The sequence below is a fragment of the Canis lupus genome, chromosome 31 (genome assembly GCF_048164855.1).
Source record: "Canis lupus baileyi chromosome 31, mCanLup2.hap1, whole genome shotgun sequence".
In the NCBI taxonomy this organism is placed as follows: Eukaryota; Metazoa; Chordata; class Mammalia; order Carnivora; family Canidae; genus Canis; species Canis lupus.
The window spans coordinates 22,132,740-22,148,147 of NC_132868.1; the positions used below are offsets into that span (position 1 = coordinate 22,132,740).

General features: G+C 45.0%; 1 protein-coding gene across 8 annotated transcripts in view; it reads left to right on the top strand.

Annotated features, from left to right (window-relative positions):
- Positions 1–15,408, top strand: part of LPP (LIM domain containing preferred translocation partner in lipoma) — a 670,528-nt gene that overhangs the window by 68,244 nt on the left and 586,876 nt on the right. Inside the window, exon 1 of one of the 8 annotated variants that reach the window (XM_072807802.1) lies at positions 25–94. The exons of 6 other annotated variants lie outside the window; for them this stretch is intronic. The gene's annotated coding sequence lies outside the window, so the exon portion shown is untranslated. Of the gene's footprint in view, positions 1–24; positions 95–15,408 lie in introns of those variants that run through there. One more of the 8 variants, XM_072807803.1, reaches the window with a different exon arrangement.

Genomic DNA, 15,408 nt, shown 5'->3' on the forward strand with positions numbered 1-15,408 from the left:
AATTCTGGGAAAAGCTTCCATTTAGAATTTGAGATCTGAGATCTCCATTCCGAGGACCTGTCCCTGTGTGTCCTAAGCACTGGCTGTATACTGGGTAAATAATATGCCTTGCCACGTTTATGGTATAGTTTTTCAAAACAGCAGATGCTGTAGTGGTTGATAAAACCTAACCTTATTTAAAAGTGTGACAGAGTTTATGGTTACATTTTGTCACCTTTTCTTAATCAGTGTCTCTTAAAACAACAACTGACCTTCTGTGTGCCAGTAGATCTGCATAAGATAAAAGACTGGCAACTACTGCTTCGATCCTTAAATACCTTACTTAGCTTATTAAATTTCACGCATGGTCTTGAATGTTTTGCCCTGAGCATACACTTTAAGAATCAAATGTGAATCTTTGTTTCCTGCTATACTTCCTGAGTTTTTTCAGTGTTTAAAATGAAATTGTGATTAATATGAAGACTTTTACTTGGATTAAAAACCAACCAACCGACCACACATCAGTGTGTGATGACAGAATGGGAGAGAGCACATAAGCAGGAGGAAGCTGGAAGACACTCAGGAGTTTTTGTTGTCCGTAAGCTAATTGTGAACCAATAGTGGCTCATGTCTCCTAAAATGCCAGTGCAGCCTGGGACTGCGTGAAATAGAGTATGGCCTCTAGAACACGGTGGATGAGGGATCGTACTGGAAACCTGCACATCCAGTGGTGAGGTGGGCTTCGGGGCCAGGACTCAGCTCTGTTTCTCTCTTACTACTCCTTGCTCTGCCTTCTCTGTGTTGGCTTTAACCTTGGATGTTTCACTCTGTGGTCAGGAGATGGCTTCCTGCTGCATCCTGGGCTCTAGGCCTCCTCTTGCCTGGAAGAGGAAGAGCCTTTTGTACCAGGTCCCCATGGCCCTGGGTTACATACTGTGCATTCCTGCACAGTCACTGAGGCCAAGAGGATGGGACTGTGCTAAATGGCCTGTGCATTGGGCTCTCCTCTGGAATTGAGTCTGATGACAGTCACACGCAAATTTCATGGCAGCTACATGGTATAGAAGAGCGGTCCCTCAAAGAATATCTGGGTTCTGCTACGAGGTGGTGAGAACCACCATCTAACGCTATTTGGGTGATTGTGAGCTTTCTTTCTCCCTTCCTCACAGACCTCCTCTAGAGTGTTGGACTTTATTGCTTTGTCCTCTGAAGGGGACATTAGCCAGATGGACTATCTACACAAGAAAGCTCTCAGGACTAGAAGTGATTTCTCACCAGGAACTGTTATAGGAATGAGACTCCACTGGAGAGGGCAGGATGCAGGGCACATGTGATGATGGCCTTTGTGAACATAAAACCTGGTCAGAAGAGGGACAGCATCTCTTGTTCACAAGGGCATTGGGATCTCTAGCACATGACAGGGGCACAGTGCATTTTCATGGATAGAAAGAATGAATCTAAAGGTAGTGAGTGTCCCTTTCTCCAAGAGCATTCCATCAGACCTTGGCCATTCTCTGTTGGGGAGTTTTAGGAAATCTAGCAGAGATGAGGCTGGCTGCATGGCTCCATGAGAATGAAGCAAATGACTGACAGAATGAGTCTTTTGGGGCCAGAATGGCTCAAGAAGTTTGTGAATGCATAGAAAGGCAGTGAGTACAGCAGGGTGGGGTGTCAGAGGTCTGCCAGTTATCAGATGTGCCCCCCGCCCTCAGAAAAACAACGTCCCCCTGCCTTCATTTCCCTGGTCTGGGAATTAGGAAAGATAACCATTGCTCTATGTGCTTCCCATGTTTGCTTAGAGCACATGGGTTGATAGATGCCGACTTGTTTTGCAGACTATACAGTGTGGTACGTACATGATAGATTATTACAGTTGTGTTCTTCTTTAGTTTAATGGCTCATCTTGAATATAATGAAAAATGAGACCATGTAAGGTGTAGTCCCCAGCACGGTGCCTGCTACATGGTATATGCTCAGTGTATGTTCTTCCTTCCAACCTTGCAACCCCAACGTCACCATCGGATGGACACTGATTTGTCCTCAGTCTTGGAACGGAGCTAGATCTGGAACCTTGCTTAATGGTAATGGTTGGAATTGAAATGAGATTGTATACTATTATTACTTTGCATATTTGATTTTGCTCTAGGGTAGCAGGAGGTGGAAGGTGGGAGAATTGGGAGACTGAAGAAGTCTCCATGCTTGAGAAATCCCTTAGAAATTACAGTCTAGCTGTTTGACTCTAGCTTTGTTTGATTAGATAATCAAGAACTTTCTGCTCTAGGCGTCACCAGCCCAGTGGGAGTCAGGAAGGAAATTATTTTCCCCTGTTGATACTAGTGTACAATTGTTGACGGCAGCCAAGGGCTTTCATTTTTAATATTTCCTCTTTGATACTTAGAAGGATCAGGTATTAGTCTGTGCCGGAAGCAAAGCAACGGTCACTTCCGCCGGAGGTGAATGTCTTGGCTCCCTACAATTACTCGGTCAGGTGGTTTCTGGGCATGAGTGACCATCTGCTGAGCCAGCTTTCATTGCTTTTTATGTTATTGCTTCAGAAATACAAAAGGACTTGCTGGGTCTGAGCAGGAACCCATCCAGCCACCTAGGGTCCTGTGGTTGTTCTGTAACCCAGGGATGTCTTGTAGGAGATGTTTGCTATCCATGAAAGTCAGAGGTAGAGTGCTCTCTTCTCTCTCTCTCTTTCTCTCTCATTTCCTTCCTCCTAATTCCATATTCTTCTACTTCCTGACTTCAGTACAGTGGAGATACTTCTGTTCTGTGTTGTGTAGAGCCCTGGGAGGTCAGAGGAATTCTCAGGTTCTCCTACTTGGATTCCTGTGTGGTAGAAGGGCTCTGATGCCTAATGGATTGGGGGCCCCATGAATCCTTGATAGATTGCTGCCAAATATCTACCCCTGGTTCATAGACTGTGTGCTCGTGCTCTGCCCTGATCTACTGTTTGTCTGGAAGTCAGTAAACCTCAAGATCTTTAGGACACTACAGTGAATTAGGCACAGTTCCTATCCTGGAGAAGCCTATACACTACTTGGAGAGAGAGATATACACATAAGAAAAGCACATTAGAAAGAAGGGTATTGTTTACAGCACACATTTATTAATCACCAAATCTGTTTCAGGGCCCATAGGGATGCTTGGGAAAATGGAGGTAAGTTAGCCTTGGGTCTCATGGGGCTTATTTGAAAGGTTGGGAGGGTGGGAAGAATTGAGACTGTTGAGAAAGGTTTCCAGGAGGAGGAGATCTGATCTCAAAACCAGTGAGTGAGCCACGGAGACTTATAGCACAAGCTCAGAGTGCTGGCAGGGTACTCCTGTGGACATCACTTGGCCCACTGAGGCTGGGCAGGTTCTGAACCTATGTAGCTGATCGCACAATATGGTTGGGCAGGTAAGGAGTCTTTCACCTTCCAGGTGGGGTTCCGTCTCCATTTTATTTCCTGTCAACATGCTACAGCCAGAAGTGTCATGTTGACTTCGAGCTGCACTGACATTATTTCTGTGTTCCTCTCTGTGTGGCCAGAGGATGCCTGAGTATGTGTCACCAAGTGGGAAAGCATCTCTGCATTGAGAGCAGTGAGGGAGGGCGGGCAGGGGTTTCTCTCAAGAATTCCTGATAGCTAATCTCTTATAGTCTCTTTCCGGGGCCTCCTGAAAAATGGTGGAGTTGGTAGGGACCAGGACTGGGCCTCTCCTACTGGGCTGCTATCTTTGTTATCTACTGCTGCCTAACAAACCCTAAATTTAGTGCTTACACAAGGACCATTTATAATCTCACACTGTCTGTGATTTAGGCCTTGGGAGCAGCTTAGATGGGAGGCTCATAGCCTCTCCCGAGGTTGCAGTCTAGGTGTCTGCTGGCCTGTAGTCTCATCTGAAGGCTCAGCTGGGGAGGACCCAGCCCTAGGCTCACTCACAATCACTGGCACAGTTTAGGTCCTCATAGGTTGTTGACCTGAGGCCTCAGTTCCTTGGCAATGGGCTGAAGGCGGCCTTCATTTTTTTTGCCACAAGGCCTTGCCATAGGGCAGATCACAACGTGGCAGCAGCCTTCCCTCCAAGCAAGTGAGCAAGAGTGAATCCCTCAGATGCAAGCACATAGCCTTTCTGTAACTTCATCCTGGAAATGGCACCCCTTTCTTCTCCCTGATTCTGTTTGCTCAAAGCAAGTCACTAAATCCAGCCCACACTCAAGGGGAGGGATTGTACAAGGGCATGAATACCAGGAGATGGAATTCTAGGGGGCTGTCTTAGGGGCTGTCTACACAGATGCCCTAAATTAGACGATGGGAGCAAGAGTTACATGGAACCACTGAAGAAACTGAGCACACCTCTGTGGGCCAGCCTTACTTGAGGACTTTTGGGAGAGAACTCCATTTAAAATCTGAATAAAAGTGGTGATCTATGACTGTGCAGGATGCAAACACGGCATGCATGGCTTTTCAGTGGAAGCACACAAGTTTTCAAAGAATGCTGTACCCTCAAACCTCCACATTTTTACCCTCCCTAGCAGTTAGAGCTACTTTGGTAGAGGTGCTTGAATGTTTTTGCTTGAGCTTTTGCTGTACAGGTGAGATGCCAAGACCTAGAGAGGGGACGCTCCTTTGACTGAGGCTCCTTTGACTCTGGTCCAGAGCTTTTCTTCCACTTTCTGTGCACCGCCTCTGCTTTAGAATCAGTCTATACCAGTACTTGGCATATTTCCTCTTCTTTTTGCCACCTCTGTTCTGTCCCAAAAAACAGATTAGGTTGAAATTTGGAGTCTTGAGCCTTCAGCTTGTTCCTTTAGTTAAATTTCAGGGCCTCCATCTTCTGTTGGGTCATGTCGTGTCCCCAAAAGTTGCATAAATCAGTGTTACTTGGCTCAGTGTGTCTCTGCAGTTTGAATAACATTTGTATTAAGAACAGTGAGCTGATACAAAACATTGCTGTGGGGCTGACAGGATCAGACACAAAACCTCAGCCAGTACCTTCTGTCTGGCAGAAAGTTCTTTCCTAGAGCATCTGCCCCCCCCGCTCCCTTCAACTGAACTGTCTTGTATAAAACCAAGTGCAGCAGTCCATTTTATAGAAGATGGCAGGTTCCCTTAGAGTCATCCTTCACATTCCTAAAAAATTAATGGCAATGGAAGACTTAAAATTATGGTCAAGCTCATTAGTAGCCCTGTAGCCAAAAGAAGGAAAGCCTGCTTGGGTCAGGAAGACTGTCACTGGCCAGAGTGTTAATACTGCTCCCCAGCTCCATGACCCTTTTTGATTCTCAATTTTTTTTTTTTTACACTATTAATGCTTTGACAGTGTTGCTGGTCTATTACTTAATTTTTACTGAAAGTCCATAACAGGAAATAGTTTTGATGGGGTGATGGTTGACAAGGTACAGCAGAATTTGGAAGAGGAAGATTCTCATGTATTAGCTGCCTCATCTTACTGAAGCCACCTAATCGTTTTTAAAACTGGTTTCCATCTTTGAAAACCTGGTGCAAATAGCAGCTGCCTCGGATTCTTTTGTGTTCATAAAGCAGCATAATGTACACAGAGTACCTGCCGAGTACAATACGTAGTGCATAGCTGGTTCCCGCTAAACATTAGTCCGTGCTCTCCATGAGAGGCTGTAAGTGCTGGAAATCACTCTTGGTTCTGTGCTTTGTCCCCCCTTTGCCCTGTCCCGTTGGCTTGGACCAGACCTGCAGCATTTGCTTGTGTTGTCCCAGAATACGCAGAAGCCTTCATGATTATACTTTTGCTCAATGACTCCCAAGACATAAATACAGACATCGTAACGTGCTCATATTTTCTGGTATTTGGGACTATAGTAGCTCTGAGAACAAAATATTCACAAAATGTGTTTCACGAGCAAGGACTTTTGGGCACCAGTACTTGAAAAGTAAATGTTGCTTTTAATGACAACAATGGTCTGGTCCAGAGGATGGGCTCCACTCAGCTGCCATCAGCCACCTCTTCGTAAGTGGAAGCTTCTCCGGGGCTGCCCAGCACTGACCGTCTTTGGTTCCTCTTCAGACTTCTTTAGGATGACATCACCTCACCCTGCTTCAATGGCGACTGACTTGAGTTATATCAGTTATTAAAAATGATCTAATATTTCCCTTTTAAATCTAGGGCCCTGGCTCATTCTATGATTAAGCTAGTGATTTATTTATAATATGGTACGAGACGGCTGCAGCCACTCTATGATGTAATCTAAGAATGACATGAAAACAAAATAGGCTTTTACATAATGAAAGTGTTCCTGTAATACATTTTATAGCAAGGCTTTTTTTTCCCCCATTGAGAATGGAGAGAGATTCTTGCCTTTCCTCCCACTCCTTCCTTATCTTCTTTTCCCATTTATAAGTCTTAAGGCCTTGAAGTCAATTAAAAAAAAAAAAAAAAAGAACCAACGATCCAGGAGCATTGGAAACACTGCACAGATTCTGGTTTGCTCTTCTAATCTTGTCTTATCATCTCCTTTGCTCTTCTCCCCATGGTCACCATGGCTGCTGCTCTGCCCAACGGCCTGTAGCCTCACCCTTCCTTTGCTTGTGCTGTTCCTACTACTGTTAATGCCTCCATGATCCTGAATTTTCTTCTGCTGAAGTCAGATGCACTGTACTGGTTCCTACAGATAGCAGTCTTTTGCAGGCTGGTTCAGATGCACCTCTTTGTCTAAGCCTTCTCTGAAGCTTCTGTCCCCTACTTAGAAACTTCTTTCTGATAGAACTCCATGCAGTGGCAAGCTCCCCATCCCCATGTTAAGGCATATTCACAGCATATCAGAGTTAGAAGACACAGAAATGATTTAGGGGAATGGGGAAGGGGCTTCTGTAGTTCTGGTTCTGCCCTTGACACACTCGTAGCCCACCTCTGAGTGCCAGTTTCCCCCTCTGAAGAATGAGTGGTTTGTATTTCATTTCATGGAGTCCCTTGGGGGTACTGGTAGTGGCTCCTTAAGATGATGTGTTGAAAAGGATTCCAAAACTGTATCCTGATGGAGGGGAAATAGTCCACGATTGTGTAGCAGTATCTGCCGTGGCTGTGGTTGGTGAAAGGAGGGTGGAGGCATCCAAGAGGTCTCTTGGTTACTTTTGGACTGGATGATTTATGGAGCTCTTTTTCTCTTTAACCTTCTGGGATGCTTTGATTTGGTGACTTGAAGGGGTGTCTTGCCCAAGGTCACACAGCTAGTAGTGGCTAGAATCCAATTTCAGGTTTCGAGATGGTTAAAAACATATATTCTAATCTCACATTTATCCATGTAGGCTGGCTGTGGGAGTTGAGAAGCTGGGATGAATAAGACTAGAGGGGCCCTGGTTTATTGAAGGCACAAGACTCCCTCAAATCTGTATGTCCTTGGGGTAGGGTAGGGCCAGGGGATACCTTTCACCTCTTTGTCTTCTTTGCTTCCAAAGAGTTGTCATGTCATACAATTTTATTTATGTCAAATGTGGCATTTTAAGGTCAAAGTAAGAAAGTAAGGTGACTTTTCTGGGGTCTTCTTGGGTCAGCGTTCACAGAGTTAGCCATGGAATCTTTTGGATCCTCAGCGCCTCTCTCCTTGATCCCAGAGAAAATGCTTATCTCTTAGCAGAATGCTACATTGCCTAGACTCTCGGTCAGTTCCAAATGACAAAGGGTCCCTAGAACAGTGAGAGAGAGAGAGGGAAGTTTTGGATCGCTGATGGCACTAGAAACCAGAGCCTTTTGAGAGATGAAAGAAGGAACTGGAAGTGGTTAGTGTGGAGAAGAGAGAAAGGGGATGGAGGAAGACAGAGTAGAGTGGGACTCTGCCATGGAAGGGGATGCAAACTCAGTCTTTGTGACCTCAGAAGGAGCTCTGGAAGCAGAGGGTGGAAGCAACAGAAAGACATATGAAGGAGGACTTAATATTATGGGGAGACCAGTGCAATGTGGAATGTACCATTTTGAGGTGTTTGACCTCAGGTTATGCTACAGGTATTTCGGTGGAGGCTGAGACTGATGGGTCCTTTGTAGAGGGAATAAGAGATTGGACTGAGTGTCCATTAAGGCTCTCCCTGTCCGGAGAGTCTGGAATTTTCTGGAGGCACGTTTTATGTGCATCTAAATAATTCCATTTTAAAATGAAGACTATGGAGGAAAGTGATTCTTCCTTTCGCCATGGTCTTGGCACACATAAATGCTGACTTATCTTGGGCAATCTTTTGTTTCACTTAGCATTATTGATGAAGGAAAGCAGGCTGACTGTGGATGTCATAGTACTTTTTTTGCACCGAGTGTATTTTTGAGGATGATTTCTGTACTTTTTCAAGGTATTTCCAGAGAATTCTGTTCTGTTGGCCTCCCTCAGTCTTCCCTCCCTCACTGTCAACGGTTTGCTTTTTCTGTACTGTCAGTGTACTTTGTTTATACATCCAGTGGAACATTCGTGTCACTTAGCTCTGCTACCTAAGTAGAGTTTCAGTCTTCCTTCTTTACTAGATTATAGAAGCTTCTTAAGAGCATGAATCTTGTCTTATTCCGTAAGAGGACCTAAGGTGCCTAGGGCAGTGGTTTGCCTATAAAATGATGGCTCATTAATTTAGCAAGTATTTATTGAGCATCTGCTGTGTCATAGACACTATTCCAGGTTCTCTGAACAAAATCAGACAAACCTTCTATTTGATGGAGATAGTCCATATATAGATTAATGCAAAAACATATAATATTTCAATTGTAATCTATATTCAGAAGAAAAATAAGACAGGTTAAGGGCACGGGGTGGGGAGGACACAGATTTAAATTCATTGGCCTGAGAAATTGTTCCTGATGAGGGTCCACGTGAGCCCAGACCTGAATGAAGTGAAGCAGTAAGCCAGAGCTAAGAGGAGGAAGAATGTTTCAGGTGGAGAGAAAGCAATCGCAAAGGCCCTGAGGCCGAGGCCTGCTTGGTACACTTTGGAAAAACGAGGAGGCCGGTGTGGCTGGAGTGGAGTGCTCGGTTGGAACAATATAGGAGAGGAGCTCACCCATGCTCATAAAAATCATTGCAACAACAAATACTTGTTAATAAGCACCTGTTGAAGATTCTCAGAAAAAAAAATGCCTTTGTGATTTAGAGAATCCGCAGAAGTCTAACAAAAGGATGACAAAAGGTATTTCTGCTTTTTAGCTTTAAGATGCAAGGGCAGTAGGTGGGCGCTGGGACCTTAGCAGTGCACAGCTCAGAACAAGTCCAGATGCAAAGGGTCCTGGTTGCCCTGACGGAGGACTCTCCTCTTTGATTCTCTGCTCCTGTGACAGGCACACCTGCAGGGAGGCTGGGGCAGATGGGCAATTGCACGCCTAATCACCCATTCAGGCACCCACTTATTTGTTTTCCGCATGCAAATATGGGTTTTTTGCAGATGGATTTAATATATTTGTTGCTTCCTCATTTTATTTAAAACAAAACAAACGACCAACCATGTCAGTTGAGGGCAACAAATAGAAACATGAGTATTACGGTCTTGCTGTGTGTGCTGATTACACGGCTGAAAGGGATCCTAGGCAAATCAGTGTTTTCTGTGCGCGTTGATATTATTATTTTATATTCTGTCATTATTACTGTCATTATTGTTAAACAAAAAACAGATTTAAAGAGGGAAGTGGCATTCTTTTTCCTAAATCATTTTCTCAATATTTTAGGCTTCGTATTTTTACTGTGTGGTTTCCAGTTTGACCTTTTTATAAAATTTTCTGAACTTCTGGACCATTGTTTAAAAAAGGGCATCGTGGAATCTCCAAAGGCTACTGGCAGGTGGTGCCTGCAACTTCTTTAGCCTGAAAATAAACAAATAAACAAGCACAAAGTAGGAGTATTTGCCCCTATTGATGTGCTATTATTATTTGTTGTGCAAGATCATGCAAAAAGTCACTTCCATCTATCTGAGAGCCCGTAGGTCAACAGCAATACCAGGTAGAGGTCTTTGGTGGGTGTTTGGTTTGATTTGCAGTTACATTTCAGAGCTCTAGAGTAGGATGTCCGAATTCTTAGATACTTTGGCAAACTCAGGGAAACTCAGGCCTGGGGAGGTAAAATGACTTATTCAAGGTCTCAGAGAGGGAGAGGTAGAGATTGGACTTGGGCAGCTGGAACTCTGGCAGATGGCTGCCCCTCGGGCCTGGGGTGATGAAGACATTGCTGGAAAACCCACAGGAGAAGTCATCTCAAGGTGAGGTCTGCGTGCAAATGATGTCTACAGGTCTTGTTTCTCTCTCATAGCCTAACTTAAAAAATCCTTTTGGTATCAAGCCTTAAGCAGAGAAGCAGCAGTGGAGAATGTGGATGTGAACGGCTTGTAGCTTGCCTGATAAGGCTATGGACTGTGTAAGAGTCAGTGTGTGTGTGTGTATGTGTGTGTGTGCGCGTGTGTGCACATGAGAGCCTGGGGTGCAGATGGGAAGACTTGGAGGGAGAGGGCAGACCATTGACAGTAGGAACTTCTTAATTAGGCACAGAATTTTTGAGCTAGAGGGAAGGGTAAAACTTACTGAATTTGACTGCTTTATTTTGTAGAGGAGGAAACTGATATCCAGAGTGGTTGAGAGCCTTGCCCCAAATCATTCAACTTTAATTGAGTACTTAAAATATCAAAGCAGCAACATCCTTTGATAGAAACTTTTATTTGGGGAAGTACCAGTCATCACTATCAAATCATACTTACTATTAGCCAGTGAGCCTGCTCCAATGAGATGGAGTGTCTGCATGTTTTTTTTTTTTTATTTTTAAAAGATTTTATGTATTTATTTATGAGAGATACACAGAGAGAGGCAGAGACATAGGCAGAGGGAGAAGCAGGCTCCCTGCGGGGAACCCGATAAGGAACTTGATTCCAGGACCCCAGGATCACGCCCTGAGCTGAAGGCAGATGCTCAACCCACTGAGCCACCCGGGTGCTGCATGGGGTTCTTTCTTTAGATACAGTTTGGGCAGGAGGAGAATGTCAGGGGCTGCAAGGGCTCCAAATGTGGGCTTTCTCTCTTCTTGCAGACCTCACAGATACCTAATGAGGCACCACATAGATGCTTATGACCTCCCCAATGGCAAACTTACAAATGATCCTCTGAAAAAATTAAGATTGGTGATCAAGACCAGTTAAGTAACATTTTATGGATCTTTTATATATTCTTTTTTTTTAAATTTTTTTAATTTTATTTTTTTTTATTTATGATAGTCACATAGAGCGAGAGAGAGAGAGAGAGAGGCAGAGACATAGGCAGAGGGAGAAGCAGGCTCCATGCACCGGGAGCCTGACGTGGGATTCGATCCCGGGTTTCCAGGATCGCGCCCTGGGCCAAAGGCAGGCGCCAAACCGCTGTGCCACCCAGGGATCCCGATCTTTTATATATTCTTGAATGAATGACCTTTTCACCTTTATTTATGTATTTATTTCTGATTTATAAAAGAGATTTATTTGTTTGATAAAGAGAGAGAGAGAGAGCGTACAAGTGGGAGGGACCGAGGGAGAGGGAGAGAGAATCTCAAGCAGACTTCCCTGAGTGTAGAGCTGGACGGGGGGCTCGATCTCATGACCCTGAGATCATGACCTGAGCCAACATCTAGAGTCCATTGCTTCACTGACTGCACCACCCAGGCGTCCCATCCCTTTCACTTTTAAATGTCAAACATTAGGATGCTGGATTTATAGGGTATGTATGCAGAGACCAAGGCAGTATTTGTGTTGGCGGCCTGAGAGGAGGACGATCTCTATGTATGAAAAGGGCAAACTTTTGTCAGGGACCCACTGAGAGAGGCTTCCCGTTGTGTGTAGTGGCTGCAAGAATGATAAATGGCCCTGGGGACAGGCTTCACATGGAAGGCTTCTAGAGGGCAGAAGGTAGCGAGTGAGGAAAGGACTTTTTTTTTAAATATCTTATTTATTTATTCATGAGAAATGGAGAGACAGAGAGGCAGAGACACAGGCAGAGGGAGAAGCAGGCTCCATTCAGGGAGCCCGATGCGGGACTCGATCCCGGGTCTTTAGGATCACACCCTGGGCCGAAGGCAGCGCTCAACGGCTGAGCCCCCCAGGCTGCCCAGGAAAGGACTATTGACATGGCATGAGTTCAACCTGCTGTGCCTGCTGTCTGTGCAGGGTGTCCCCATTGCTCTTTGCTCCGATGTACCTGTGGGACAGGTTTGCTCCCCACTGTCCTGGACAGTCCCAGACACCGGTTGTAGCCTCTGGGTCTGTGTCAGACACAGCGTGTCGGTCTGTGTCTCTCTACATCTCGTGTTTTTCTCTTCTCCCCTACCAGCCCCTCCCCACCTCCCCTTTGAAAAAAAAAAAAAAATCATCCGAATTATTTGAAGGTTTATGTATGTTGATTTTTTTTTTTTGTATTTTGTAACTAATTTGTTTCTCGTTCTTTTTTTTTTTTTTTTGTTTCTCGTTCTATCTGAAGCTAATTCCGTTTTTGCCAGGCCACACTGTAATATACTTGAATTCTCTTTGGCCCTGAGTTCTTTTTTCTTTTACTCAAGAAAATGTTTTATCCTTTTCTCCTCGGACCTCCAGCTTCCTTGTCCACACGGCCAAGCTATTTTTGAAGAATCTTTAGGGAGTTATTGACTTTGTTAGAACTACTACTAGAGCAGCAATTCTGAAGACCGAATCCGGCATTTAACTTGCCTTTCCCGAAATAATTTATTTCTACTCCAGCTTCAAGGAGTAGCAGTGGGGAATAGGGCATTCTGAAAATAAGAAAAACATGCCAAAGGAGTCGCTGATTTCCAGCGGGGCACATGGAAAAAAGGTTTTCGTTTCAGTGACCTCTCTGCTCATTGGAAAACTCTGGGCTGGTGGATTTCATGATCCTGAGACTCTGGGCCGCTCTCGAGTTACAGGGGGTGATGAGGGCACATCGCGGGGTGGAGGATGCTCTCCTCGGGCCCGTGGGGGTGTGGAGACATGCTGTGCTTTGGCATCAAGACCCAGCGTTTCTTCCAGTCGGGTAAGGTTTACGGACTGGCTCTACCGAGTGCCCAAGTACACGGAGATGTACAGAGTGCAGGGAGCCAGACTTAATATGGGTTAAGTTGTAGGGTGGCTGTCTGGCCAAACCCGGTGATTCCTACTGGATTCGTTCAGCATATGGACAGACACAGGCCCGTTTCCCGTTCGGCCCTCCCCCCAACCCTGAGTTGACAGTGTCTTTATTCGATTCTTTCTTGCGCTCCCATCTACATGGTATTATTGAGAATAGCACACTTAAGAAGAGGCTGGGGATTGCTGACCTCTGACCCCGGTCCTGCCACAACCACCTGTGGAACTAGTCACAGACATTTTCATTTACTCAACAAATATTTAAATGAGCACTTTTTACACTTCAGGTACCAGGGATACGAAAATGTGTAAGACACGGTTCTTACCTTCGCTGCTTTCGGTCAAGGGTAGGGAGGTCAGTACACAAATAGAACGTGAACGTGAAGTGACTTCTCCTTTTGGGTCTCCCTTTTACATAGCAAAGGGCCAGAGCTGAATTAGATGATGGCCCCAAGGTCCCTTCTGAGGCTAGTGGGGCATCATCTGTGCAGGATTCATCGAATATCCGAAAATCGCTTGTTTAACGGAGAATTGGCCCACATTTCCCCTTTCTCCCCAGTTTATAGGGGGTGGTGCTGAAGATGAGGGAGGCAGTATCGACAAAGTGCTTTAATAAGCAAGTTACAGAAAGACACGATATAGGTTCGAGGCGTTATTATTAACAGCAAAATGAAAACAAGGGCTGATGTTTTTAGAGAGAGAACAGATGGTTCTTTTGTTTGGAATTTGAGTATAAAGGAGAGGAAAAAAAAGAAGATACTTGCCATATTGTTTAGGCCCTGAATGTGAGTGACTTTAAAATGCCAAAACAATCTGGTGAGGAAAGTCCCATGGATTCAAAATAGCTCCTACACTGATCAAACTATAATTAATTTAACAACAACAAAAAATGACAGTACGAAAAATCCTAATAAGAAATGCCACGGTGACAATTGACACAACCTAACAAAAACTCCCGTTTTTGCGTCAGCTCTAGAAACTTAGTTTTTCCCCGTGTTCAGGAGTTCCACCACACAGAGGAACAAATTAGTGGGAACTGATTTAAAACTGTGTTTCTTTCTCAAGTTGTCCCCCCTCCCCCCGGCCCCCCACCGAGTTATTTCAGTTTTCCATGACTCATAAAGGAAACCTTCAGGATTCGCAAGAAATTGGCACTCCTCTCCTACCTTTGCTGTTGGATACTAATCGAATGATGGGAGCTGGGGTAGTTGAATGAGAAAGCAAACCTCAAAGGACTCTGGGGGCATCACAGAGGGCAGGGGCTGGGAAGGGCCTTTGAGAAGTGTGAGAGATGACCTTGAAATGACTTTCTTTTCTCTTTCTTTCTTTCTTTCTTTCTTTCTTTCTTTCTTTCTTTCTTTCTTTCTTTCTTTCTTTCTTTCTTTCTTTCTTCTTTCTTTCTCTTTCTTCTTTCTTTTCTTTCTTTCTTTCTTTCTTTCTTTCTTTCTTTCTTTCTTTCTTTCTTTCTTTTCTTTCTTTTTTTTCTTTTTCTATCAGTCTGTATGATATAAGGTTAATGAATGTATCCTTTTGGCAGCATGCTTGCCCTCTGATGGCCGGTCACTCGTGAGCTGATGGAAAATGTGGACTTTGAGCATGAGCTCATGGGCCACCCAGCTGGGGGCATTTAGTAAAATGTGCGGTGAGACCTTTCTTCCAGGTGCTCTCTGACCCGTGCTGTGAGTGGGCCTCAGTTTCCCCATAGTGGAAGAAAGAGGTTCTTAGCATATTCATTCTGACACTGATCTGAATTCAGGTCTGCATCCTCTCCTAGAGAGCTATAGGAAGGCTGGGGATGGCTTTTCATATGAGAGTGTTTAAAAAACAAAAAACAAAAAACCTTCTCAAGACAACAAGAATAAATAGTCCACTTTGCTAAGGTAGGGGCCCTGTATCCACGATCTGAGCCTCCTGCCAGAGGTGGTTCCTCAGTCCGGTGCCTTGAATGGCAAGGTGGCATGGTTGGGCATGGCCAGCTCATTCACAGACCCAGGGGACCAGGGTGGGCATGGGGAGAAGCACCACCTAGTAGTGTGGAGTTCTGGGTGCCACTTCTGGATGTCCCACTTCTGCTACCACCCATGTGTGACCTCCCTGAGCTTCTCCAGGTCTGATTTGCTGGTTGGCCTGTGAGTTATCGGGGGGATGAGATGATGTTCTGCATTCTGCTCCGCTCTTAAGCTCAGGCTTGGCTCAGAAGAGTCCCAGGGGCCCTTTCATGGTGTGCCGCGCGTGTTTCTATCAGACACCTATTTCCTTCTACCTTGTGTCTGAGTCAGAAGTGTTACTTCCTAGTTGTAGAGGAGCCCCTTTCCATGCCCTTGTGATAACCGAGCCCTCTTCTCTGAGTATCTTCCTCTCTTAGAGCTGCAGG